The sequence below is a fragment of the Eleutherodactylus coqui genome, chromosome 5 (genome assembly GCF_035609145.1).
Source record: "Eleutherodactylus coqui strain aEleCoq1 chromosome 5, aEleCoq1.hap1, whole genome shotgun sequence".
Lineage (NCBI taxonomy): Eukaryota > Metazoa > Chordata > Amphibia > Anura > Eleutherodactylidae > Eleutherodactylus > Eleutherodactylus coqui.
The window spans coordinates 37703057-37719868 of record NC_089841.1 but is presented as its reverse complement, the minus strand read 5'-3'; the positions used below and the strand labels follow the sequence as shown (position 1 = coordinate 37719868).

General features: G+C 52.1%; 1 protein-coding gene across 1 annotated transcript in view; it reads left to right on the top strand.

The window, feature by feature from the left end:
- The first annotated feature begins 10582 nt into the window (after positions 1 to 10582).
- Positions 10583 to 16812, top strand: part of LOC136629092 (zinc finger protein 585A-like) — a 37950-nt gene continuing 31720 nt past the window's right edge. The window contains exon 1 of the mRNA XM_066605213.1: positions 10583 to 10639. The gene's annotated coding sequence lies outside the window, so the exon portion shown is untranslated. The remainder of the gene's footprint in view (positions 10640 to 16812) is intronic.

The window sequence follows — 16812 nt, the reverse complement described above, 5'->3', positions numbered from 1 at the left end:
GAATTGCTAAATCTTGAGCAGGTAAGACATGATCCCCCCACAGTCCCCCACTACAGCGCCACAAACAGTGCCCTCCACAGTACCCGCTCCACATGCCCCCCCACAGTGCCCCCCAGTCTCACCCCTACAGTGCCCTCCAAAGTAGCCCCCCTCCACAGCATTTTTCACAGTGCCCCCCCACAGTGCCCTCCACAGTACCCCCCCACAGTGCCCTCCACATGCCCCCCACAGTCCCCTCACCCACAGCGTCCCTATACAGTGCCCCCCCACAGTAACCCCCCCAGTGACCTCCCCTACAGTACCCTCCCACAGAGTCCCCCTTCACAGTGCCCCCCCCCTACAAGTACAGTGATACCTATATATAGATAACACAGGATCCACCATTCACAACAGACACAGCTCACCTCCTCCCCTCACTGCACAGGCAGGATTACACCGTGTGTGAAAAATTACTGTGACAGCACCACGCCAACCCCCCCAGCGCGGCAAATTACTGTCACAATCCCCCTCCAACCCTACGTGACAAATTACTGTGACAACACCACGCCAACCCCCCCAGCGCGGCAAATTACTGTCACAATCCCCCTCCAACCCTACGTGACAAATTACTGTGACAACCCCCCCCCCCCCAGCGACAAGTCTATGGGACAGCGCACCCCACCGCGACAAGTCTATGGGACAGCGCACCCCACCGCGACAAGTCTATGGGACAGCGCACCCCACCGCGACAAGTCTATGGGACAGCGCACCCCACCGCGACAAGTCTATGGGACAGCGCACCCCACCGCGACAAGTCTATGGGACAGCGCACCCCACCGCGACAAGTCTATGGGATAGCGCACCCCACCGCGACAAGTCTATGGGACAGCGCACCCCACCGCGACAAGTCTATGGGACAGCACCTCTACCCCCACGACAAGTCTATGGGACAGCACCTCTACCCCCACGACAAGTCTATGGGACAGCACCTCTACCCCCACGACAAGTCTATGGGACAGCACCTCTACCCCCGCGACAAGTCGATGTGACAGCACCCCTACCCCCGCGACAAGTCGATGTGACAGCACCCCTACCCCCGCGACAAGTCGATGCGACAGCACCCGCCAGCACCCCCCCCCGACTAGTAACAGCTCGCCCCCCCTCCGACTAGTAACAGCTCCGCGCCCGCACCCCCCACTAGTGACAGCTCGGTGACCGCCCCCCACTAGTGACAGCTTGCATCCCCCCTTCCCACGCGACAACTGACAGCTCGCGCTCGCACCGCCCCCCCCCCCCCCGCGACAACTGACAGCTCGCATAGGGGAGACTTGTCGTATCCAGGGACGACCGGAGGAGCAACACGGGGGGTGGGGGGGGGGGGGGAATAACTTCTGCATGGTAATGGGCAAACAGAAGTAATGACACTCATTCTTTATGGCCGGACAACCCCTTTAACAGGTTACTCCCTGTTCTACCCATCTTTTAAGGTCAGCCGAGTCTCTGAACGCCACCCAAGGCTGCCATGCTTTAGGTTCATCCGCCCCCAGTTCGTCACATCGCATGAGAGTATGGAGTTCCTCCACCCACATTCCCCTAGTGGGAACGGACGTGGAGCGCCAGAGCTTAGGGATGATCCTCCTCATTGCGGTTATGAAGAATTTTAAGAGGCCTGCCTGCCTACCTGGAAACAACGAGAGCAGGGCCAACTGTGGTGTCATCTTCACCCTTGCGTGGTTGATATGGTTAAAGAGAGTTGTCGCCTCCCTCCACAAGGTCGTGACTGGCGAACAGTCCCACCATATGTGGGTCATTGTGCCTCTGCTCTCGCTGCACCTCCAGCACGTAGGTGAGGTCTGAGGAAAAATCCTCTGGAGCTGATCAGGGGTCCTATACCACCTTGATACTATCTTAACCCCTTAGTGACCAAGCCTGTTTGCACCTTAATGACCAGGCCAAATTTTGCAAATCTGACACGTGTCACTTTAGCATGGAAAAACACCAGAAAACGTTTTGCATATCCAAGCGATTCTGACATTGTTTTTTCGCCACATGTTGTACTTCATCTAGGTGGAAAAAAAAGACCGATAGAATTTGTGTTTATTTATTAAAAGTGCCAAACTTGGGAACATTTTGAAAAAATCGTCATTTTTTCACATTTCCAACTGCAATATCTCAAATATGTGCAAAAATAATATAGAAATTTTTGCTAAGATATATATTTCCATCCGTTTACTTTATTTTTGGCAGACATTGGAAAAACCGATGTTTTTTACTAACCATTTAGGAGACGTACAAATTTAACATTACTTTTCAGCATTTTGAGGAACACTTTGTTTTCCTACACCAAGCCAAGATTGGAAAGGCTCATAGGCGTCAAAATGATAGATACCCCCACAAGTGACCCCATTTTAAAAACTACACCCTTTAAGGTATTCACTGAGGGGTGTCATGAGTATTTTAACCCCACAGTTTTTTTTAGGAGTCAATGCAATTTAGAAGAGAAAAACTAAAATTTCATATTTTTGCAAATATGTCATTTTAAAGACAGGACTTTTTTCTATAGTACACATGAAAATTAGGATTTGCACCCCAAATATGGATAACGGTGATCATATGACTGGAAACCGCATACAGCGGTCCCCAGTCATATCTCCCTGCACTCAGCTATCTGTGACAGCCGGGTGCAGGGAGATTTTGAATTTGCCGGGCTCGCCGGCCTTCTGCGCATGCGCGCCACATCGGCGCATGCGCAGAAGCCAGCGGGGGTCCCGACACTGGCCGGAGGACATCGGCGGACCTGAGGTGAAACTTTTCTTTTTTTACACTTTTTAGCACTTTTCCGCGATCGTCGTTATCCGTTGGATAACGGCGATTGCGGTATCGGGGACCGCTCACCGCGGTCCCTGCTGACATCTCCTGCCTCCCGGCTACCTACAGGAGCCGGGAGCCAGGAGATTTTAAGTCTCCCGCGCCGCCGGGCCTTCTGCGCATGCGGATGACGTAATGACAGCTACGGCGCCCGGAGCATCGGGACAGCGGGGAGCCGTGCGGCGGACCTCGGTGAGTAATTTCAGCTGCCCTGATGGATCCGATCCTTCAGGGCAGCTGAATCTTTAACTTTTTTTGCAGTTTTATTTACTTTTTTGCTATCGACGCTATCCATTGGATTGCGCCGATCGCAATGCCGGGGGGGGGGGGTCCGCACAGCCCGGGATGACAGCTCCATGCTGTCGGCTATCTGCGGACACCGACAGCATGGAGCTGTCATGTCCACAGCCCGAGGGGCTTTATTCTCTGTAGGACGCATGTTTTTACGCCCTCAGAGAATAAAGCCCACTTCGGGAGGACTTAAAAAGGCTATGGCGCGGTCGTTAAGGGGTTAAAGTTGGGGTCTTGAATCTTACCCGCAGAGGAGAGTTTATGAGTTAAGGTCCAAACCTTGGACCAGTCATCTTCCGTGAGATTCTCGCCTGGTTCTTCTTCCCAGGCCTCTATGTATCTCGCTGCCTCATCCCCCGTCTCTCGAGCCAGCAACATCTTGTATATCCTGGAGGTCGTGTGTGTCAGGTTTACGTGTGAGAAACAAAGCTGCTCAAATGCCGTGAGTGGCGCCGTCAGATTTTCCCTGGGTGTCAGCGAGCTCATAAATTCCCTAAGTTGTAAGTATTGAAGCCAGGACCCTGGCCGGGGTGTATTCTGTCCCAAGATTTCAGTCATGGATTTTAACCCCACCTGCGTCACGACATCTCTCAGTCTGGGGATCGGTTCATCCGGTAGGGCCAGGAGCCCCTGTTGTCTTAGTGTGATTTCAAATTGTGGGTTTGCTGTTAATGGCGTGAGGGGACCTGGTACAGAGACCAGACCGAATCTAGTAGCGAAGCCTGCCCAAGTCTTGACCAAATCAAGGCTCTGCTGCGGGAAGGGATAACCTCTATTAACTGCGTTAAACGCTTCCAGAGCTATTGGCGAAAGCTCATCATTGAATAGTTTGTAGAATCTGGATGTATAGCAATCTGGCCCAGGGCTTTTGCTCACCTTTAAGTTTTTAACGATGTCTGTCAGTTCCTGAGGGGCAAAATCTAGTTCCAAATCTCGCGCTTCCGTGGGTGTCAAGCTCTTGGGGGCATGATCAGTTAGATAAGAGTCTACCTCATTTTTGTGGTTCGTCGCGGTGGCTTGAGGGTGTACCTCGATGTTATATAACTTGTCATAATATCTCCTAAATTCTTGTAGTATGTCCATGGTGTTATGCACCATGTGTCCTGTACTAGACTGGATCTTGGTGATATATGTGAGCGGTGTCCTGGAGTGCAATGTCCTGGCTAGGTGTCTAACACACTTGTCCCCGTACTCAAAGGACCCTCTCTTTAATTTATCTCTAAGGGCCAGCGAGCGCTGGTCTAGAATCTCCAGGATTTGCTGTCGAGTAGCTGAGATGTCAGCTCATAGGACATCATTTTGTTGGCATTTATTGGCTGCCTCTTTAGTCCTCAACGTAGCCAGTAGGCTCAGAAGAGCCGCTGCTCTCTCTTTTTTAATTCTAGCCCCCTGAGATATCAATACTCCCTCAGCACACACTTCAGTGTTTCCCATTTTACTGGAACGGGGGTTTGGTCGTCCTGGTGGTTCAATTTGAACTCTTCGATTGTTTTCCTAATCTCCCCTACACAAATGGGATTTCTAAGGAGGTTATAGTTGAGTCTCCATTGGTGGCATCTAGGTGCCCCATCCCCCATCTCGCAAGGCCCCCAAAAACGGGCGAGTGGTCACTCCACAGAAGGTCCCCATGTGAGCTACTCGGGGTGCAATCCAGTAGACCATGTGAAACCATGAGATAGTCAATTCTGCTATAGGAATTGTGAGCCGCTGAGTGGAAGGTGTAATCTCGGACCTCTGGGTGCAAGATTCTCCAGAGGTCCACCAGGTGTAGGGCATCTAGTTTTTTCCTGAGTGCCCGAGTTGCCGTTCGAGAGACGGAGGACTTAGCCGAAGACGTGTCTATGCTAGGGTCCATTACCATGTTGAGGTCCCCCCCCCCCCCCCCCCCCTCCCCGGATGATTTTCGAGCCTTCTGCAAAGTCGGCCAGGATGTTCAGAGCTCTCGAAAGATATATATTAGCAAAAGTAATCACGATACCAGCTAGTTTAAGAAAAACGTATCTGCCCCCGAGTCTGTTAGGGAATCAATAGTCTGATTCTGAAGGGATCTGTGTAAGGCAATGGAGACTCCACCCGCCTTTCTTGAGGCACCGGGTCCATAAAACCAAAAAGGATAGTATGGGGAGGTGCATGTCGGCACACACCCTTTTTTTTTAAATGAGTCTCCTGGAGTAGAGCCACCATTACCTTCTTCCTAGGTAGGTGATACAGGAGTTGTCATCTTTTCTGCGGGCTGTTTAAGCCTTTGGTGTTATACGTGCAGAAAGTTAAGTTTGCTATTAAAACATTCTTATCAGGTGGATATGTGTGGGCCTCTTGTTTCTCCCCGGGAGAGTTGGCAGAGGGGGGGGGGGGGGGAGGAACACACATGAGGAGAGGGAGGGAGGGGGGAGATAGTACTTTCTAATAACATGAAACACATGTAATAAACAAAACAATTCAAAAAGAAAAGAGGAAAAACTTTTACGCACAAAGGAGAGCGGAGAGTCCTTAGGGGACTCCCGTTTAATAATGAGCTGCCCAAAGTTGGCAGTGGACAACAGCTTAACTAGCTGTTAACCCTAGGTGGGAAGGTGGAGGCTTAAAGGATGTACGCTCCCTCCCGCTCCCCGACCCACTATATACTTTAGCTTCCAACTAGCGGAATCATGGAACTAATATTATAACCTATGGACATTCCCAGACCCAACCCGAAACCGTCTTCTTTTTTCAAGTTAGGGCGAACGATCGCCGTCGTGCGGAGAAGGGAGGAAAGGATGAAGATGAGGCAAGAGAGAGGCAGACAGGATAAACGCAGAATGGAGCATGAAATGGAGATGTTTCAGCAAGCTCATTCCCCAGGCTCGCTTCTATTTCCTCTTTTCTCTCCTTGGTGTGACTCTCTGCGGCGGCTGGATCTTCTCATAGCCGTCTGCCAGGTGTTTCGGGGGGGCAGCAGCGGCAGGGAGCCCGCGGACGGCCAGTCCGGCAGCTGGACGGATGGCAGTTCAAGGGATCCCAGGAAATTCGGGAGGTCCCCTAGGCCTCTGAAGGTCGCAGACTTGCCGTTTTTGGAGGCGTGTAGCTGAAGTTGGAAGCCCCAGCGATACAGGTTTCCCCTCTCTTGAAGGAGCGTCAGCAAAGGCCTCAAGGCTCTACGCAGCTGCAGGGTACGGCGCGAAAGGTCTGGTAGGATCTGGATCTGAGCTCCTTTAAACGATAGGTCTTTCAAAGCACGTGTTTTTTGTAGGATCAAGTCCTTATCTTTGTAAAAGTGTATTCTACAGACTACATCTCTGGGTCTACTGGGTCGGTTGGTTTCGGGCCCAGCGACCTATGAATTCTGTCTATTTCTAGGGAGGTATCTGCAGGCCTTTTAAGTATGTTGTTGAAGGAGGTCTGAGCCCATGGTTCCAGTTGTGGCGGTTCGATTTCCTCTGTAAGTCCTCTGATTAGTAAATTATTTCTCCAATAGCGGTTTTCCAGATCGTCTATGAGGGTAAACAACTCCGAAATCTGTTGGGAGTGCGCATGTAGTTCCTGAGTGTGGGAGTCAAGGGTTTCGACGACCTTCTCATGTGCTTCTTCTACAGTCTCCACTCTCTGGCCCACCTGCCGAATTTCTTGTTGTAGGGCCGCGACATCTTTTTTGCGAGCAGACTCAAGCTGCTGGAACAATGTGTCAATGTAATTCTGAGTCGGCATGGCCCTTAGATGTTTCTTCCAGTCCCATTTGTCTTCATCTTCAGATGTGGTGTAGGGGCCAGGGGAAGGGCCCTGGTTAGCTTGTCTTGTGGTGGGTGTTTTCCCCACGTGGCTGTTGGATGCTTTGGCAAAAGCTTGCGCCTGATCAGTCGAGTCGATATATGGTCTCTGGCCTTTAGGCCCTGCTGCAGCCTGTGAGTTTGAGGGTTTGGCTCTCCGAGTGTGGTCGTCTCTTTGCGGGAGAGGAGTGGGTGGCTGCTTTGGGAGCATTGGAGCGGTATGCTCGTTATCGTGGGGACTATTTACTGTACACTGAAGTAAAGAGTCTTTTTCTGCGTTATGTGTTGAGGTCCTGCAGGGTGGAGGGGGATGGGTCTTTCCTGGGGGTGCATCATGCAGCTGTATTACACTCCATGACTCCTGCGTCTCTGGGCTGTCTATGATTGAACGATCTCTTGAAGTGGTGCCGTGGCGACTGCTGCTCGCGATCGTCGCCCTCTGTACTGTTGGGGGTCTTCCCCCTTGAGAACTGTTGCGGGGGTTCTCTAGGTGGGCTCATGTTGCTGAGGTCTGGGTTCACAGTCCTGCGACTCTCAGTCTTACTCTGTGGGGGAGGGTATCGGGGTTCTCCCTGTGAGTCTTGTGTCTCTGTTTCTGGCTCCTGGGGGTCGCCCCTCTCTTCTGGCTCTGCCTCTCCATTATCCCCCGCCATTTCGTCCCCCTCAGATGCAGCTGCCGGGTCCCGCCACACTTCCTCCCTCCGCTCCTCCGGCGGCCTTCCTTTACCTCGCTCTCTGCTGGTGTTCCCTCTCTGTCTCCTCCGCTTAGCCGATCCCCGCTACCGTGATCTTGGGTGTCAGCAGGTTCACCACCAGCTCTCCTCGGCAGCTTTCCCCTCAGCGGCCGCTCCTGTTCTGAATCGGAGCCCACGTGATCTGCCGGCGCCATCTTGTGTGTGGCAGTGCGGGACTCTTCTCCGGCAGATCTCCGGAGGAACGCCGCAATACCTCTCCTGGAGTCTTCTGCTGCTGACCGCGGGGTGCCTCTTTGCTTCCCCCTCGCCATGGGGTTTAGTAGCTGGGTCTGGGTCATCCAAAAGGCTGGGTTTTATGGGTCAGTAGCGGGAGCCAAGCCGCCACACGTCTAACTCCCTCATCAGCTGGCCACGCCCCCCGACAAAGGATTATTTTAACAAAAAACAAACAAACAAGGCATATATATTGGCCCTGTGGTCTTAAAAATGGAAGATGCTTTCGGTATTATTGTACCTGGATGCCACCGGAAGCTAGAGATTGGACACGACTTGCATGGAAGAATGCCCCTGTCACGCCCCTGGCTTCCGATGGGCTGCATAGATGTTCGGGGGGGCAGCCGGGAAGAAACTTCTTTGGCCAGGGACCATACCCCCCGCCGCGCCGTCCCTCACTTCCCCGCTGCGGGCGGGAGCGCCGTCCCTCACTTCCCCGCTGCGGGCGGGAGCGCCGTCGTTCACATCTTCGCTGCGGGCGGGAGCGCCGTCCCTCACTTCCCCGCTGCGGGCGGGAGCGCCGTCCCTCACCTCCCCGCTGCGGGCGGGAGCGCCGTCCCTCACCTCCCCGCTGCGGGCGGGAGCGCCGTCCCTCACCTCCCCGCTGCGGGCGGGAGCGCCGTCCCTCACCTCCCCGCTGCGGGCGGGAGCGCCGTCCCTCACCTCCCCGCTGCGGGCGGGAGCGCCGTCCCTCACCTCCCCGCTGCGAGCGGGAGCGCCGTCCCTCACCTCCCCGCTGCGGGCGGGAGCGCCGTCCCTCACCTCCCCGCTGCGGGCGGGAGCGCCGTCCCTCACCTCCCCGCTGCGGGCGGGAGCGCCGTCCCTCACCTCCCGGCTGCGGGCGGGAGCGCCGTCCCTCACCTCCCCGCTGCGGGCGGCAGCGCCGTCCCTCACCTCCCCGCTGCGGGCGGGAGCGCCGTCCCTCACCTCCCCGCTGCGGGCGGGAGCGCCGTCCCTCACCTCCCTGCTTCTTTCCCCCTGTGGCTCCCGCCCTGTGCAACCTGTGACCGCTGTCACTCGCCTCACTGCTGCTCTCCCGGCAGACTGGCACCCGAACTCTTGTTCCCTAATTGTCTGACGAGGCTCTGGCGATGCAGAACTGCCCCGTGTACATTGTCAGCGGCAGAGGCGCAGCAATGCAGGTGCCAGTCCACTAGCAACAGCTGCAGGAGCTGAGTGGCAGCGCTCCCGACTGCAGCGGCCAAGGGCTGAATGTGGCCGCACATGGCAGTACAGCGGCGGGGAGAGCAAATAAGCTGATCCCCCTCAGTGTCCTTCCTGCCGCACTACAGCCAAAGGGAAGCTAGGGGGCGTTCACTTTACCGAAAACTCTCAGCCCTTAGCTTCTGGTGGCATCAACGTACAACAGTACTGGAGCTATCTATATAATGTGTACAGTGTGGCAAAGCTGTGTATATAATGTGTACGGTGTAGTAGAGCTGTGTATATAATGTGTACGGTGTAGTAGAGCTGTGTATATAATGTGTACGGTGTAGCAGAGCTGTGTATATAATGTGTACGGTGTAGTAGAGCTGTGTATATAATGTGTACGGTGTAGCAAAGCTGTGTATATAATGTGTATGGTGTAGCAGAGCTGTGTGTGTAATGTGTGAGGTGTAGCAGACCTATCTATATAATGTGTACGGTGTAGTAGAGCTGTGTATATAATGTGTACGGTGTAGTAGAGCTGTGTATATAATGTGTACGGTGTAGTAGAGCTGTGTATATAATGTGTACGGTGTAGCAGAGCTGTGTATATAATGTGTACGGTGTAGCAGAGCTGTGTATATAATGTGTACGGTGTAGCAGAGCTGTGTATATAATGTGTACGGTGTAGCAGAGCTGTGTATATAATGTGTATGGTGTAGCAGAGCTGTGTATATAATGTGTACGGTGTAGCAGAGCTGTGTATATAATGTGTACGGTGTAGCAAAGCTGTGTATATAATGTGTACGGTGTAGCAGAGCTGTGTATATAATGTATACGGTGTAGTAGAGCTGTGCATATAATGTGTACGGTGTAGCAGAGCTGTGTATATAATGTGTACGGTGTAGTAGAGCTGTGTATATAATGTGTACGGTGTAGTAGAGCTGTGTATATAATGTGTATGGTGTAGCAGTGCTGTGTATATAATGTGTACGGTGTAGGTGAGCTGTGTATATAATGTGTACGGTGTAGCAGAGCTGTGTATGTAATGTGTAGTCTGGTAAGTTGTATACAGCAGGCAGCAGAGGGTTTTCCTCTCATTCGGCCGCCTGCAGACGAGCGGGTCGGATCCGGCAGCGAGAAATCTCGCCGCGCGATCCGACCCCAGAGCCTGCAGGGGCGAGCGCGTACTCACCCGCGCCTGGCGGCCCCGGCTCTTTGATGTGCCGGCTGCCGCGCAGCCGGCGCATGCGCAGACCGGAGCCGGCGGCCAGGTGAGTGCGTGCTCCGCACAAAATTAGAACATGCCGCGGTTTGTTTGCCGCGCGAGATTTCGCGCGGCCAAACCGCGGCCGTCTGCATAGGAGTGCGTATTGTAATGCACTCCTATGCAGACTTTCAGCGGCGGAAATCCCGCGGGAAATCCCGCGGCGGGATTTCCGCTCGTCTGCAGGCGGCCGAAGGGTCACATCTCTATTAGCGGCTCATGTGGAGCTCAGCAGAGTCCTGTGTACACTGATCACCCCCTGGTCATGTGACCCCTGACTCCTCCCACACAGATGACTGATCACATGACCGTGACATCATCGCAGGTCCTGGAAGCTGCTGTTTGCTCTGCAGGTGGAGGTCTGTGTGTCCCTCATGGTAGGTTATTATTAACTCTTCACTCCCTGTGTGAGATAAGCTCCCATAGGCACCACATGATTGCAGGGCGGCCAATGGGGTGACAGATGGAGCCTCTCCCTCTTTTATCTGGCACGGTCCATATAGCGCAGCATCCAAAGTGTTAAATGACTGGGATCTGAGTTCTTGCTGATCTCGGCCATTAGTATGGGGGGTCATCTGTACAATACAGCTTCCAGCCAGAAGGGACGGTGCGGGAATAGTTACTGGGAGCGACCATTACTACACGGAACAACATGGCGGCTTACAGGAGCTATATAGCTTCCCGGGGCCAACTATTAGAGCGCAGGGGGGAGCGGGACGTACTATTATGGGGCAGGGGGGAGTGGTACATACTATTATGGCGCAGGGTGGAGCAGTACATACTATTATGGGGCAGGGTGGAGCGGTACATACTATTATGGGGCAGGGGGGAGCGGTACATACTATTATGGGGCAGGGTGGAGCGGTACATCCTATTATGGGGCAGGGTGGAGCGGTACATACTATTATGGGGCAGGGTGGAGCGGTACATACTATTATGGGGCAGGGTGGAGCGGTACATACTATTATGGGGCAGGGCGGAGCGGGACATACTATTATGGGGCAGGGTGGAGCGGCACATACTATTATGGTACAGGGTGGTGCGGTACATACTATTATGGGGCAGGGGGGAGTGGTACATACTATTATGGGGCAGGGTGGAGCGGTACATACTATTATGGGGCAGGGGGGAGTGGTACATACTATTATGGGGCAGGGGGGAGTGGTACATACTATTATGGGGCAGGGGGGAGTGGTACATACTATTATGGGGCAGGGGGGAGCGGTACATACTATTATGGGGCAGGGGGGAGTGGTACATACTATTATGGGGCAGGGGGGAGTGGTACATACTATAATGGGGCAGGGGGGAGTGGTACATACTATTATGGTGCAGGGGGGAGTGGTACATACTATTATGGGGCAGGGTGGAGGGGGAAATACTATTATGGGGCAGGGGGAGTGGTACATACTATTATGGTGCAGGGGGGAGTGGTACATACTATTATGGGGCAGGGTGGAGGGGGAAATACTATTATGGTGCATGGGGGAGCGGTACATACTATTATGGGGCAGGGCGGAGCGGTACATACTATTATGGGGCAGGGTGGAGGGGGAAATACTATTATGGTGCATGGGGGAGCGGTACATACTATTATGGTGCAGGGGGGAGTGGTACATACTATTATGGGGCAGGGGGGAGTGGTACATACTATTATGGGGCAGGGGGGAGCGGTACATACTATTATGGGGCAGGGGGGAGTGGTACATACTATTATGGGGCAGGGTGGAGCGGTACATACTATTATGGAGCGGTACATACTATTATGGGGCAGGGTGGAGCGGTACATACTATTATGGGGCAGGGTGGAGCGGTACATACTATTATGGGGCAGGGTGGAGCGGTACATACTATTATGGGGCAGGGTGGAGCGGTACATACTAATATGGGGCAGGGTGGAGCGGTACATACTATTATAGTGCAGGGTGGAGCGGTACATACTATTATGGTGCAGGGTGGAGCCGTACATACTATTATGGTGCAGGTTGGAGCCGTATATACTATTATGGGGCAGGGTGGAGCGGTACATACTATTATGGGGCAGGGTGGAGCGGTACATACTATTATGGGGCAGGGTGGAGCAATACATACTATTATGGAGCAGTACATACTATTATGGGGCAGGGCGGAGCGGTACATACTATTATGGGGCAGGGGGGAATGATACATACTATTATGGGGCAGGGGGGAGTGGTACATAGTATTATGGTGCAGAGGGGAGTGGTACATACTATTAGGGGGCAGTGTGGAGCGGTACATACTAATATGGTGCATGAGGGAGCGGTACATACTATTATGGGGCAGGGCGGAGCGGTACATACTATTATGGGGCAGGGTGGAGTGGTATATACTATTATGGGGCAGGGGGAGCGGTACATACTATTATGGGGCAGGGGTACATACTATTATGGTGCATGGGGGAGCGGTACATACTATTATGGGGCAGGGTGGAGCGGTACATACTATTATGGGGCAGGGTGGAGCGGTACATACTATTATGGGGCAGGGTGGAGCGGTACATACTATTATGGGGCAGGGCGGAGCGGGACATACTATTATGGGGCAGGGTGGAGCGGTACATACTATTATAGTGCAGGGTGGAGCGGTACATACTATTATGGTGCAGGGTGGAGCCGTACATACTATTATGGGGCAGGGGGGAGCGGTACATAATATTATGGGGCAGGGTGGAGCGGTACATAATATTATGGGGCAGGGTGGAGCAGTACATACTATTATGGGGCAGGGTGGAGCGGTACATACTATTATGGCGCAGGGTGGAGCGGTACATACTATTATGGTGCAGGATGGAGTGGTACATACTATTATGGGGCAGGGTGGAGCGGTACATACTATTATGGGGCAGGGTGGAGCGGTACATACTGTTATGGTGCAGGGTGGAGCGGTACATACTATTATGGGGCAGGGTAACATAGTAACATAGTATGTAAGGCCGAATGAAGACATTGTCCATCTAGTCCAGCCTGTCTATCCTACTGTGTTGATCCAGAGGAAGGCAAAAAACCCCAAGGCCAGAAGTCAATTAGCCCTTTTGGGGAAAAAATTCCTTCCCGACTCCCTAATGGCAATCAGACTGTTCCCTGGATCAACCCCTAATAGTTCCTACCTGCCTATATACCAGGATTGACACTTAACCTAAAATTTATATCCTGTAATATCCTTCTCCAGAAAGACATCAAGTCCCCTTTTAAACTCCTCTATGGATTTTGCCATCACCACTTCCTCCGGTAGAGAGTTCCACAGTCTAACTGCTCTTACAGTAAAGAACCCCTTTCTGTGTTGGTGATGAAACCTACTTTCCTCTAATCGTAGCGGATGTCCTCTTGTTACCGTCATGGTCCTGGGTGTAAACAGATCGCGGGAGAGATCCATGTGTTGTCCCCTCATGTACTTATACATGGTTATTTGGTCGCCTCTTAACCTCCTTTTTTCTAGAGTAAATAGTCCCAATTTGGATAGCCTCTCTGGGTATTCCAGTCCCGTCATTCCATGTATTAGTTTAGTCGCTCTTCTTTGAACCCCCTCAAGCACTGTGACATCTTTCCTGAGCACCGGTGTCCAGAATTGTACGCAGTATTCCATGTGAGGCCTGACAAGTGCCTTATATAGTGGGAGGATAATGTTCTCGTCCTTCGCCCCTATACCTCTTTTGATGCACCCCAAGACTTTATTTGCCTTTGCAGCAGCTGACTGGCATTGGTTACTCCAGTTTAGTCTATTATCCACTAATACCCCCAGATCCTTTTCCATATCACTTTTCCCTAGTGGTACCCCATTAAGTGAATATTTGTGACATCCGTTCCTCCTGCCCATGTGCATAACCTTACATTTATCAACATTGAACTTCATTTGCCATTTTTCTGCCCAATCCCCCAGCTTATCCAGGTCCGTTTGTAGCCGCACATTGTCCTCCGTTGCATTAATTATATTGTATAATTTTGTGTCATCTGCAAATATTGATATTTTGCTGTGCAGCCCCTCTATCAGGTCATTAATAAATATGTTGAACAGAGTGGGGCCTAATACTGAACCCTGTGGCACCCCGCTAGCGACTGTGGTCCAATCAGAGTACGAACCATTTATTACCACCCTCTGCTTTCTATCGTTGAGCCAATTTTTTACCCACTTACACACGTTTTCGCCCAGTCCGAGCTGCCTCATTTTGTATATTAGCCTATTATGTGGCACGGTGTCAAAGGCTTTAGAGAAGTCCAGATATACAAGATCAATAGATTCTCCCTGATCCAGCTTAGAGCTTACTTCATCGTAGAAACTGATCAGATTTGTCTGACATGAGCGACCCTTCATGAATCCATGCTGGTGAGGAGTTATTCCCTTAATCTCCTTGAGGTACTCATCGATGGCGTCTCTCAGAATCCCCTCGAAAATTTTTCCCGTTACTGAAGTGAGACTTACTGGCCTGTAGTTACCAGGCTCACTTTTGCTCCCTTTTTTGTAAATTGGAACCACGTTGGCAATGCGCCAGTCCAATGGTACTACTCCGGTCTTGATAGTGTCTAGAAATATTAGGTATAGCGGCCTAGCTATCTCGTCACTTAGTTCCTTTAGTATCCTTGGGTGTAATCCATCTGGGCCCGGTGATTTATCAATTTTAGTTTTCTTTAGACGCTTCCGCACCTCCTCCTGCGTTAGGTATGAGATATTTTGTGAGGGGTTCGTTTTATTCCCCTGCATCTCGTGTGGCATTTCCTTTTCTTTGGTGAACACACTTGAGAAGAAGCTGTTTAGTAGATTTGCTTTCCCTTCGTCATCATCAATGATTTCTCCTGCATTGTTTTTTAAAGGGCCAGCGCTCTCCCTGCAAATCCTTTTGCTGTTTATGTAGTTGAAAAATAGCTTCGGGTTGTTTCTGCTCTCTTTTGCGATCCGTCTTTCTGCTTCCTCCTTGGCAGTTTTAATCGTATCTTTGCATATTTTATTTTTTTCCCTGTATGATTTTAGCGCTTCTTCGCTGCCTTGTTGCGGTACATACTATTATGGGGCAGGGTGGAGCGGTACATACTATTATGGGGCAGGGTGGAGCGGTACATACTATTATGGGGCAGGGCGGAGCGGTACATACTATTATGGGGCAGGGCGGAGCGGTACATACTATTATGGGGCAGGGGGGAGTGGTACATAGTATTATGGTGCAGAGGGGAGTGGTACATACTATTAGGGGGCAGTGTGGAGCGGTACATACTAATATGGTGCATGAGGGAGCGGTACATACTATTATGGGGCAGGGCGGAGCGGTACATACTATTATGGGGCAGGGTGGAGTGGTATATACTATTATGGGGCAGGGGGAGCGGTACATACTATTATGGGGCAGGGGTACATACTATTATGGTGCATGGGGGAGCGGTACATACTATTATGGGGCAGGGTGGAGCGGTACATACTATTATGGGGCAGGGTGGAGCGGTACATACTATTATGGGGCAGGGTGGAGCGGGACATACTATTATGGGGCAGGGTGGAGCGGTACATACTATTATGGTGCAGGGTGGAGCGGTGCATATTATTATGGTGCAGGGTGGAGCGGTACATACTATTATGGCGCAGGGTGGAGCAGTACATACTATTATGGGGCAGGGTGGAGCGGTACATACTATTATGGGGCAGGGGGGAGCGGTACATACTATTATGGGGCAGGGTGGAGCGGTACATACTATTATGGGGCAGGGTGGAGCGGTACATACTATTATGGGGCAGGGTGGAGCGGTACATACTATTATGGGGCAGGGTGGAGCGGGACATACTATTATGGGGCAGGGTGGAGCGGCACATACTATTATGGTACAGGGTGGTGCGGTACATACTATTATGGGGCAGGGGGGAGTGGTACATACTATTATGGGGCAGGGTGGAGCGGTACATACTATTATGGTGCAGGGTGGAGCGGTACATAGTATTATGGGGCAGCGGGGAGTGGTACATACTATTATGGGGCAGGGGGGAGCGATACATACTATTATGGTGCATGAGGGAGCGGTACATACTATTATGGGGCAGGGCGGAGCGGTACATACTATTATGGGGCAGGGTGGAGTGGTATATACTATTATGGGGCAGGGGGAGCGGTACATACTATTATGGGGCAGGGGTACATACTATTATGGTGCATGGGGGAGCGGTACATACTATTATGGGGCAGGGTGGAGCGGTACATACTATTATGGGGCAGGGTGGAGCGGTACATACTATTATGGGGCAGGGTGGAGCGGTACATACTATTATGGGGCAGGGTGGAGCGGTACATACTATTATGGGGCAGGGTGGAGCGGTACATACTATTATGGGGCAGGGTGGAGCGGTACATACTATTATGGGGCAGGGTGGAGCGGTACATACTATTATGGGGCAGGGTGGAGCGGTACATACTATTATGGGGCAGGGTGGAGCGGTACATACTATTATGGGGCAGGGTGGAGCGGTACATACTATTATGGTACAGGGTGGTGCGGTACATACTATTATGGGGCAGGGGGGAGTGGTACATACTATTATGGGGCAGGGTGGAGCG